The sequence below is a fragment of the Balaenoptera borealis genome (assembly GCF_965194805.1).
Source record: "Balaenoptera borealis genome assembly, chromosome: 13".
Taxonomy (NCBI): Eukaryota; Metazoa; Chordata; class Mammalia; order Artiodactyla; family Balaenopteridae; genus Balaenoptera; species Balaenoptera borealis.
This window is the reverse complement of record NC_138870.1, coordinates 9,491,085-9,499,068: the sequence shown is the minus strand read 5'-3', so window position 1 is coordinate 9,499,068 and position 7,984 is coordinate 9,491,085. Positions and strand designations below refer to the sequence as shown.

The 7,984-nt window shown below is 38.0% G+C and overlaps 1 protein-coding gene across 8 annotated transcripts in view; it reads left to right on the top strand.

Moving 5' to 3' along the window:
• The first annotated feature begins 247 nt into the window (after positions 1 to 247).
• Positions 248 to 7,984, top strand: part of LOC309608589 (killer cell lectin-like receptor 2) — a 28,584-nt gene continuing 20,847 nt past the window's right edge. For 5 of the 8 annotated variants that reach the window (XM_082348874.1, XM_082348868.1, XM_082348872.1 and 2 more), the window contains exon 1: positions 248 to 7,539. The gene's annotated coding sequence lies outside the window, so the exon portion shown is untranslated. The remainder of the gene's footprint in view (positions 7,540 to 7,984) is intronic. The other 3 variants (XM_082348871.1, XM_082348870.1, XM_082348869.1) reach the window with 3 other exon arrangements.

The following is a 7,984-nucleotide window of genomic DNA, read 5'->3' as shown; positions in this document are numbered from 1 at the left end:
TGGGTCCAAGGGGATTGGATAGTCCCCACACACATTAAATTCTCTAAATAAAAGCCACCTTTATTGAAGTTTTGCTCCAATAAAATATATCAAAGCCTGGATGGAGAGTGCATTTTTTCCTTCAGGAGGCTGTATCTCTGATTCACTTTAAAGATGAAAATTGTTCTAGTAGGTGCATTCTATGGCAGAGGGTCTTTCACGTAGAAACATGTAGCCAGATTCCCATCCATTTAAAGGCAATTGTAGATCTTCCCTTGTTTGTACCGTACCTGATGGGATTTAATTTTTTGGTGCTTATAGAAGTTGTTTATAGAAGGTTTTGGATTTTTTACATTTGTCACTAACCCCTCAGGGGTCATTCACATTTAAATGTTTTTGTATAAGCAGTGATTTCCTCAAGGTTACGAAGATAAAAGTCAGTACCCCAAATTAGGCATATCTTTTATTATGCTCCTTTTTCCATTATTTCACAATGTATATATTTTGTATATCTGTGGGAAGTAAGTGAGTTCTCAGCTCTAAAAATTACTTAAAATTTAGACTTACGTATATATGTGTGTGTGTGTGTGTGTATTTATATCCTAACTCCTAATGAACACAGGTCCCAGTCATATTTCTCAGTTCCCTTCAACCTCTTCCTGGTAGACTGGATTACTTCTCCTCTTAGTAGCTAGTGCCCTGATATTCTGTGACTTTTCCATCTGAACCTTCACTCAAAGTATGCAGTCCTGTTAGTCATCATCTACTTTGCCCAGGGACCTTAGGGTGGAAGAATTGGTGTCTGAAGGCTCACCGGGGCTCCTGAGCAGCTCTGTCCAGTAAACTTCTGTGCGGTAATAGAGATGTTCTGTATCTGAGCAGTCCGATAGGGTAGCCACTGGATACTACATGTGGCTACTGAGTACTTGAGATGTGGCTAATATAACTGAATTTATAGTCCTATTTAATTAAAAATAGTATTTTCCACCATTTTATTATGAAGAATTTCAAACGTAGAAAACTTGAAAGAATTGTAAAATGAACACCCATATGCCAATCTAGATTCTATAATTAACATTTTTCATTTACTGTAATAATTCTATTATAAGTCATATCATGTTGATTTCTCACTTATGGGTGGAAAAACTGGTATAATTGGTGCCAATAGACTTATTTTTATTTTTTTATAAATTTATTTATCTATTATTTTTGGCTGCGCTGGGTCTTTGTTGCTGCACGCAGGCTTTCTCTAGTTGCGGCGAGCGGGGGCTACTCTTCGTTGTGGTGCGAGGGCTTCTCATTGCGGTGGCTTCTCTTGTTGCGGAGCATGGGCTCTAGGTGCGTGGGCTTCAGTAGTTGTGGCTCGTGGGCTCTAGAGCGCAGGCTCAGTAGTTGTGGTGCACGGGATTAGTTGCTCCGCGGCACGTGAGATCTTCCTGGACCAGGGCTCGAACTCATGTCCCCTGCATTGGCAGGCGGATTCTTAACCACTGCACCACCAGGGAAGCCCTAAATTTACTTTTCAAGTGTTGATTTTGTGCCTCATCCCTTCATTTGCCCCTTCATGGGATGGAGTGTCACTACCCATCATCTAACACAGTCTTTTCTATATAGTAGGTGCTTTGTAAAAATTTTTTCAGCATTTTATTGTCTTTTATATTTACTGCCTTCAGATTATTTGTCTTTGTAACTTAGTCTGAGGTGTAAGAGATTCATTTCTGTCGCTATGGATACCTTTCATTACCATGCATTTTTCAAATGCACATACCACAGAGTTGTATGTTCGAACACAGTGGATAAGGATGTGTCTTTTGGATGTGGCCCAACTGTGATCCTCAGTTCTGTGTACAGTCTGAGTTCCTCAGTCAAAGCAACCAATACAGCACAGCAAAGAGGACGGGTGAAAAGCGGGATGATCCGCCAGGCTCTACTGTTCTATTTTATTTATATATATATATATGTTTGTTTGTTTGTTTACAAAATATACTTTATTTTTTAAATCATAGATTTACAAAAAATTGAAAAGGTAGCACAAAGAATTCCCATATGCCCCCCACCCCGTTTCCCACATGTCCCTCTTTTACATGAATGTAATAAAAACTATGCATTATTATATTTCTCTTTTCCTGTTGTGCCTACATGTGCCTATTCCTACTGTGCCCCAATAATTATTGTAGATAGAGAAATAGATATTTAATATTATAAATTGGGGAGTGGAAATCTGTAGTATTGCCCTAGTAACACCATCTTAACTTGGCTTGAGGTCAAGAAAACCTTTGAGAGACATAACCCACGGAAAGCTGAAAGCTGACCAACCTCTGGTGGAATTTGACCTTCTGGGGAGGACTACCAGTCGGGTAAATGGTGGTATCTCTGCCATGAAACCAATGCTAAATCTGGAACTTTTTCTAAGGGTCAAGGATAGCGGGGCATGGTGGAAAGAGTTGCTTAATGCTGTCAAATGTTTAAACCTCTGGTCTTTGAAGTCAAGGGTTGGGCTAAATAATCTTTAATGTTTCCTCTTAGCCATAGTAACGTATGAGGCAGAGATTTAAAAAAAAAAAGTGCTTTATATGAAAGAAAAACCAGGTTTTGTGCCTCTTCTTACTGTTAAAAGTACAGGTAGATATTTCATTGATATCAGGCTGAGTCTATTCATGTGGGCATTTAAAATATGAATATACATGAGATTATTTTATATATCCTATTGTTAGACTACTTTGTTTTCATTTGAAATGTGTGAAACCTGTGAACATGGGTTGTGCTGTAAGTTCAATGACTGATCCATATGATTTTTTTTTTTTAAACTATTTTTTTAGAGCAGTTTTAGGTTCACAGCAAAATTGAGAGGGAAGTACAGAGATTTCCTGTATATTCCCTGCCCCCCAACTCATGCATAGCTTCCCCCATTATCAACATCTCCCACCAGAGTGGTACATTTGTTACAACTGATGAACCTACATTATTAGGTTTCACTCTTGGCCGTGTACATTCTGTAGGTTTGGAAAAAATGTATAATGATGTATCCATTATTATGGTATCATAGAGTGTATTTTCACTACCCTAAAAGTCCTCTGTCTATTCGTTTCTCTCTACCCCTAACCGCCAGCAACTTCTAATCTATTTACTGTCTCCATAGTTTTGCCTTTTCAATAAAGTCATATAGTTGGAATCATACAGTCTGTAGCCTTTTCAGACTGCCTTCTTTCACTCAGTAATACACATTTAAGATTCCTCCATGTCTTTTCATGGCTTGATAGCTCATTTCTTTTTAAGGCTGAATAATATTCCATTGTCTGCATGTACCACAGTTTGTTTATCCATTCACTTACTGAAGGACATCTTGGTTGCTTCCAAGTTTTGGCCATTCTAAATAAAGCTGCTATAAACATGTGTGTTCAGGTTTTTGTGTGGACCTTAAGTTTTTTGATTATTTTCATAATTGGTTTCCTAGCATTATATGGCAATGAGCTAGATTGAAAATCCAAAAAAATTAATAAAAATAACAAAGGTAAATGAATGATTTGAGGAGGAGCTTAGAGTCCAAATTATGTGATACAGTGGCAAGAACACTGAAGAACTGAAATTCTTCAATATGGCACTACTTCACAGAACTATTTTCCCTTTCAACCTGTGAATAGGCTTTATCCCTTAGTGGCACAGAGTCTAAATAGTTATCCAAAATCCTTTTTTTTGCCATTATTTTTTCATGCTTTCTTATTTCCTCAGGTGTTCCTCTCATTTAGTTAGAAGTTGGAGGAAGGATGCTTCCTGTTTGATTGACTGCTGGAGACCAGCTGGGACAATAGAGAAATTCTCTAGAGCATTAGAATAGCTTTTATGGTCAAGAGAAGGACAAATAAAGTAGCTAATTAGGGAAACAGGAAACCTCAAACAAGGTGTTCTTTTGAGTTTTTACTGTAAGAGCCAGGAAATTTCATATGGCTCAGTGGCATAAAGGTGAGGCATTAGGACAAATAGCCATGGAGGGGGGAACCTGGCCAGGTGAGGTTACTCCTCCCAATAAGAGGAATAAAGACCATCTTTCCCTGGGAACTGGTGGTTATTCTCGAAGCCTTCACTTTAGGCTGCGACAGGAAGAACAGCCTGCTGCTGTGAAATGATAAGCCATTGAGGTTTGAAGGTGTGACTAGAAGCTGTGTGCTAAGCTTCTGGCTGACGAAGTTAATATCATCAGGAAGGGACGGGTAAAAGGTGTGGTTTCCTAAATGAAGAACGCCTTTAAGCAGCCAGGAAGTAAATGAATGCTTTATGTATTCATGTTGTGTATGTGTTATCTGTGTTTTGCACAAAGGTGAATTCGGAAGACAATGTACAAGAACATTCAAAACATTCTTCAAATTATTCATCTTTCTGTTTTCTTAAGGAGTGGGTGTGATAGATGAAGTTTAGTGCTTCCATTTTGTGCTTTGACCAAACGACAATGCTAAGAGTTTCAGTTAGTCCTGTCTGAAGTTACTGCTGTTATCTTCTGATGCTGGTTTGTCTTCTCATTTAAGAAGAAATTTGCCTTTCCCAGAAATCAGAGCTTAGTAATAAAAAGAAACTAGAGCTTAGAGGGAGCAGCTACATAATTTGGCTTTCCCGTTATTAATCTCATGATGTCTCTCTACGAAACTATGAAAACTCTAGATTTTGTAGTCAGTTCTTACCTTTAACCACCTCGTTCATCAAGGGCACATGTAGGCCTCATATCTCTTCCATGTGCTACAGTTAGAATAACGAATGGGACCGATGTTCTCATGGTATGGAGTTTATACAGAGGAAACAGACGACTATGTAAGTGTAAAAATATGTTCTGCCCCTGTCTTAGCCTCCATCATGAGAGCTATCCACCCTCTTTCCAGCTATGAGCATGTAAAACAAAAGAGAAAAAAAGCTCAACATCACCAATATCTCCATGGGGCGTAAGATATAAAATAACCAGATCTGAGGTCATGGAATGCCTTTTTCTATAGAGGCAGTGGGATGCTGCCATGTTTCCCAGCTCCTAAATTGTGTTAATACGCACCGCCTCCACCCCACCCCCACCCCGGTCCCCCTGCCCACCCCCGCTTCCTTCTAAGCATCTGCACTCCTAGCTCAGTGTGTCAGCATTTCTGGATTGCAGTCCTGGCTCTTTCACTCTTTATAGACCCCTTGAAGAAAGAGAAAAAAATGAATATTTACTTATTTTTGAAGTCTAAGAAATCCTAGCTGCAGTGCTAATCTAATTGAATTCTTCCAGATACATAAAGTGAGTGACATTCTTATTGAACGTGTGAAGAAACAGGCTTGAAGATTTGGAGTGACGAGTTCAAATTTTTACAGCTAGAAAGGATTTGAATCTTGGACTTCAAATAATAGTATTTAACGTTTAATGAACGTTAGCATTAGGTCTGGTTAGCGCTTTATATACCCTACAATCTTGGGAAGCAAAAGCAATATTTTACTTTTGTCGAATCTGAGGTTTAAAGAAGTGAAGTGACTTGCCTCAAGTATTTCTGGTATTTCAAGCCAGATCTGCCCGGTTCCAGAATTCATGCTTGGTGGCAAGAGATTAGTTGAAAATCCAGGCTCTTCTGAATCCAAAGCCCATCTGTGCTCTATGTATTCAATCAGGCCTGATTTTAAACATGGGTCAAGAATTAGCAATAATGTGTTCTTTGGTAAGTCAATTACCTTCTTAACATTAGCTTCTTCATTTGTAAGAGGGGGTGACAATAAATAGCTGTCAGCGTTGGGAGGTTTCAATATGGTTATACACACAGCAGTCCTCCAGCAAATGATGGCATCTCTCTCTGCCACCTTTTGACAACCATTACTATTTCTCCCACCCCTACTCCCTACGTTCGCTCAGCAGACTTCATTCATTCATTTCTGGCATTGGGATTGAGGGCTCGGGATCTTTCTGTTTTGAGATTGACAAAGTCAATCCAGGATGAGGGTAAAGAGAGAAGAAAATGCACAGCAGTCAGTGTTCCTGAAGTGTCCAGACTCCACTCATGAAACTTTGTGCGACTGAATTAAATTAGTCTCTGGGAGGTAATTCAGCTGACTGCCTGCCTGTGATGACAAGTGGCAGACTCAATGGTGATTCTGAGATTAAGAATTGCATCGGAGGATAGGAGTGGGTCAGCTGACAGCCAGACAACAGGCAGCATAACCTAGCGGGGTCCTAGTGGTCAGAACATTCAGTAGACTGTGTTTGTAAAGTAGTTTGGAAGAGACGTGGGAGGTGAAGAATGGGGATGCCTTCCAAAGGGTGATGGTTAGTTGTGGCTGGAGGTTGGTAAGGGAAGAAAAGAATAAGCAAGGAATGTGGTTAGAACCTAGTGAAATAGGGCTGGGTTTGTCTCTGCATAATCAATTTCACCTATGTTTCCCACCTCACTCCTCTTCCCCCACAGGGCCTGGCTCATAGAAACAGACTTATAGAAATGAATTTCTTTTCACTGGAAGATTATAGGTCTTCATGTGAGGTAAGATTCGTGGATGAAACTCAAGCAGAAGAATAATTCACCAGTATCTCTTAAAAATATCAAATGTGAACACTTTCACACTAGTGTTGTATAAATAGGAACAACTTTTCTGGAGGGCATTTGGTAATACATATCAAAGTTCTTTAATGTATATATCCCTTGGCCCCATAATTTCTTGTTTAAAATTTTTTTCCTAAGGAAATATTTGAAAGTACAGGACAAATTTTTTTTATATTCACAAAAAATTGGAAACAACCTAAATGTCCAGCAGTATGGGATTGCCTAAATACATTATGGTATAATCTATATGGATAAAAACTATACAATTGTTTTTAAAATAACATTTTAGATGAATATTTTTAAATGAAGAAACACTTAGAAAATAATAGATCAAAAGCATTGTGTGTGGAATGACACCAACTTTGATAGTAAACATACGGATAAAAAACTAGAAACATATACGCCAAAATTTTATAGTGGAATTATGGATGTTTTAAAATACTTTCTAAAATACATTTATCTGCATTAAACATCAATGGGAAAAGAAAAATTTTTTTTCAAATAGCAATCTATAAGAGAAGGTTTCTAAGAGACAGGTTATTTGTTTAGTCATAATATTTCTTGTGTAGATGTCTCTATATTTATGCATATACATTTTAATCAGTAGTTTTTACTAGTAGTTTCTTTTAAGTATGCTAGTTTTTGTTAAAGATCTTACTTCTTGTTTCCACCAAAGCTGTGTTCCTTTATTTTTTCAGTCCTCCAATGTAGATTTCGAATGCTATTCTGCAGAGTACCCAAATGGTTGGTTGGCTGAAAAGGAGGAAGATATGGCTCATGACCAGTTTTCCTTTCTCGTCAACATCAGCTTTTATCATACAATTTCCTTTTATCACTTTGGTCAAGAGGAGGGGCAGAAAATTTTGAGTTGGAGTATCATTCAGAGACAGTTCATTTCTGCCTTCCATCTTTCAGCCACTCACGCACCCAAGGGATCTGGGGTTGGAAAGGCCAACTTCTCTCACCTAATTTTTGGGTCAGCTTTCTCTGCCTGCCTCGCTGCATGGCACAAATACAGGTAACATTTGCTTTTATTCCCTCAGATCTTTGTACCTGAATATCTCATTTGTCTGACTTACAAAGAAAAGATTCTAGGGAAAAAAAGATTCTAGGAATATTGCATTTTATTATAAATGACTTGGCATGAATACGGAATGGATAGGAAAGCATTCTTTATTGATTGGGTTAGAACTGCATTAACTCTAAAGGATGTGAAAACTAGTTCAGCATTCATGGAAGGTTTTTTTCTGTTTTTAAAATATGTTATGATTTTTGCTTTGTGTTATCAAAATAAAGCAGAGGGATTTAGGGGATTACTTTTTATTCGGGTCTCATGATTTACATATTATCTCATCAATCGTAGAGGGTTCTATAATAGAAAAGACACATTTTCCTTAGGAAATTAGGGAAAATGTGAATAATCAAGTTCAGGAACTTTTAGAAATTAAAAAAATTTAAAGAAT